This window comes from Crocodylus porosus, unplaced genomic scaffold, assembly GCF_001723895.1.
Source record: "Crocodylus porosus isolate Cpor-Errol unplaced genomic scaffold, CroPor_comp1, whole genome shotgun sequence".
NCBI classification, from domain to species: domain Eukaryota; kingdom Metazoa; phylum Chordata; order Crocodylia; family Crocodylidae; genus Crocodylus; species Crocodylus porosus.
In genome coordinates, this window is record NW_017728886.1 from 111,175,029 (window position 1) to 111,178,970 (window position 3,942).

The following is a 3,942-nucleotide window of genomic DNA, read 5'->3' on the forward strand; positions in this document are numbered from 1 at the left end:
TTTTCAGAAGAAAGTCTCATATTGTTTTAGTCACATCACTAAACTGTAAATTTTAAGAGCAAGAGAGACACTGCTTGCATCTGTCCCGTTGTGACTAATGAAACCTGAGTACAAAATTGTACCAAGTACACAAAACTATTGGGTTCTTTGCTGTATATGCCCAGACTTTATATTACATAACAAGAAAAGCAGTCTTTCTTTAGTGTGACTGAACCTAAAATAAGACAGAGAAGGAACATGCTTGTTCCTCTAAATGTAGAATGAGGCAGGATAAGAATCCAATATCTTCTCCTGGAACTGCTGCTGAAGGGTGCTGCTACCTCTTGCTGCCTCCATCTGTGTTCCTTGGGCAGCCTGTTTCTCATGCCATGAATCATTATGTGGGACTTTATCAAGGCCTTTCATCTTGAAATCAATGGTCTTTATGTACAGGATGGATCCAGCAGTGGTGCAGTTGCACCTCCCTTCACTTCCTGCTCTACCTGAAGTTTAAAACCAACTGCCTGGGAGTGGCAGTGGCATTTCTATTCAGGCAGGGCTAAGGGAATTGATTTACTTCATGGCTTATTATAATCTACATGACTCTAGCTTATCTCAGGTGTTAGCAACCCTCTCTCCTTTTTAATAGTCTCAATGTTCCATTAAACAAGCTATACTTTCTTCAAAGTTGCTGTCCATTAGCCATTCCTGGGAATGTCTCTTTTGTGTCACAGCCTTTTAGACTGTTTTTAGATTTAGTTAAAACAAACTCAGGTGTGGTAATATTAACACGGGTGAATGTTAACCCAGGTTTGGATATGACTGACAGTGAAGTGTCGGGTGCACCAGCAAGATGCTCAGGAAGGTTAGATTTTGTTTCATGAACTGAGTAAGAGACATATGTTGAACAGAAGTAATAAAGCAATATATTTTGACCATCTTTGCCTAGTTTGTTGTGTCTCTTAAATTTAGTGTATAATCTAGCAAATTAGTGCACAGTCCAGGAAATCATATTTGTTTTTTGCTTTGATCTTAAACTAAATAACATAGCGTTGGGCGACTAGCATATTGGAAAATCTTTTAGTTCCTCTTTAACTGGAGAAAAATGTGTGTTACATAGAATAGCACACCGCACTATCTGTACCCTTTTCAAAATTTTGGATCCACCCAACTTCTTTATTTTTTTTACTTCCTTTCACTCACTTTAATTTCCTGCGTCTAAAACCTAGTCAAGTATATCTGATTAACTCTTTGATCATTAAAATCTAATCTATCTACTTCCTCTAAAATTTCTGTTGCTGTCTCAAAATTGGGTGCTTCACAAAATTAGCCATACCGGTTTCTGCAAGTCATGCAGACGTGATTTAACATCTCATCCTGAGATCTTTGAGAGTTTGGGATGGAGAGCCAGACTCTGTTACTTCCCATCCCATGGTTGTCCTACTGCTCAGGTACTCTCAAGAGCTGGTCTGAGCCATGCTTGGCTCAGGAGAGAAGAATGGCTAAGCAGCCCTGGCCGCAAGGCCCAGGAAGAGCAGAAGGGTAGTCAACTTAAACACACCTTTCTCCCTCCCAGTCCCAAACCACAATTGCCCTGGACAGAACTGCTTTTAAATATAAACGTTCCTAACCCATCCTCTAGAGAAGTACAGAGATAACAGAGTACACTTTAGGTTCCCTCCACAACATCCTTCCACATGATACATACACTTTTCTCCATATCATCTGCCTGCAACTTAATTGGAAGGAGCATCCATAGACAGCATCTGGCTAACTTAGTAAGAAGGGTTTTAACCTAAGTTCCATAGGGGAGAGTGAACAAAGTCCTTCAGCCCTAGGGCTCACAATCCAGAGGAAGGAGGATTAATAAAAAAGAAGCTCAAATCACAAAAAAGGCCAGAGAGCCCCAGGACATCAAAAAGGGATGCAAGAGGAAAACAAGTATGTCAAACTAAAAGATACTTCAGGTACATGTACCCATATGCAAGGAGCATGGAGAACAAACAGGATGAGCTGGAAGTCATAGCCTGTAAAGAAAAATATTACTTGATAGGTATTACAAAGATTTGTTGGGGATTCATCTGTAAGAGTTGTCACACCATTCTCCCTCTCACATGGCATCAGGTATCAACTTCCAAATCTATGAGCCACTGTCTGGTATTATCACTCAACATGCAGATTCTATCTGCCCCATCAGGGCATTTGTGAAGATTGCTGCTGTGCTGTTTGCTGGACACTGCATTCACACAGGGGGATGTCCAAGATGTTTATCTTGCAAAGTGTTGCTTTGAAGCATCTGTATCCAGATCTCAATCTGTTCAGCCTGACTCAAGCTTCTCTATTAAGGTTCTGCCCAGTGGGGTATTTATTTGGTGTTGGTATAAAGCAGTGTAGGAATAGGTCTGACCTTTGCCAGCAGTCGGTCCACTCCATTGCTGCCCATAGGTTTGGTTTGGCATCCCTAATCTCTTCCAGGAGCTTGTAGGCTTCATGTGTAAATGGTTTATGGCTTTTAAACCTCCATCATTTGGGGTCTTCAGTTAACAGGTCAGCAGGTGATTTTTAATCTTCTCTTGCCTCTATTAACAGTAATGATGTTGAGGTCTGTTTTCTCATGTCAATTGGTCTAATGCCTGAGAGTACATCTGTGTGTGTGTATAATTTGTGCTGCCTGTTATAAATCTCAGTGCACTGGTAAGTATATTGCTGAGGTTTTTAATATGACAATTTCTGGACCATACAGGAGCACAGTATTCTGCTGGGACATATACCATTGCAAATACATTGGTTATATGAGGACTTTGAAGTTGACACTCTATGTTGTGCTGGCTAAACATCTTAAGGCAGACAAACAACTTAACAACCCATGCAGAGACTTTACTGTTGAACTTCTGAATGTGAAGTTTATAGGTGATGGAATGGTCTAATGCAACTCCTGGGTGAGTTGAGGTGCGCTCATGGGGAAAGATGTGGTTGTCTCTTAGCTCAGTGATTGTCTTGGTGGAAGAGTGATGATACTGATTTATTGATGCTCAGCTTTAATCACCACTTGTGGAGATATTCAGCAATGAATTCCATGTCACTACACAGAATCTTTTCCAGTTCTGTCAAGCCAGATAGATCTTGAGTGATTTTTTTCCCCGCAATTTTGATAAAATCTACGTAAGGGACTGTCATTGGTTTGCCTTCACATATCATGGTTTTCTATTGATGTCCATGTGTTTAAAAACAAACTAACAATTAAACAAGAGGCATATCAAGGTAAAGTGCTACTGGAATCAGCATGTATGTAATTTTGCTTTTATGCCCTCTGTACTGTTTACAGTTCCATAGCTATTACTAGTGAACCCAGCTAGTGGGAAAAATATTCACTTCTAAGTCCTGTGAAGTGGTGGGTATGAGTCAGTGCATCACAAGGGGCCCAGTTCTGTGGCAAGCTCAGTTCTCTAAACTTCTACTGAAGTCTATATGAGCAGAAAATATAAGGCATTGAGTAGGCTGTACTCTGGGGAACATTACGGATGTTGTTTATTAATAGAGTAAGGTTCCTAGCCATTAAATTACTCTTTCAAAGACACAGATGCACAAAGGCTACACATCCATACTAGCAAGGCCTTCCTAACCAATGCAGCACACCTGTGGAGGACTAGGGATCCTTATGCAGGCCTGCTGGAACATATCAGTGACTTGGGAGTAACCTTTTACAAGAGGAATGTATACTACAGATATCAGCAAACTAGATTTGTGCAGGTACCTACTGAATCTTGTCATGACGCTTACTCTCTGGTGACACAGGTGAGCAGCTGAACTGCAGTCCGGGTGTAAGCACTTATTGTTCTTCAATGATCTTCTTAAGGGAACAGACAGTCGTATATCTCAAAGGGCAATGCACTGAGTCTCTGATCAGTGAATGCCAGCTGCCTGGGCTCTACATACATAATCAATTAATAAAAGTCAGGGTAG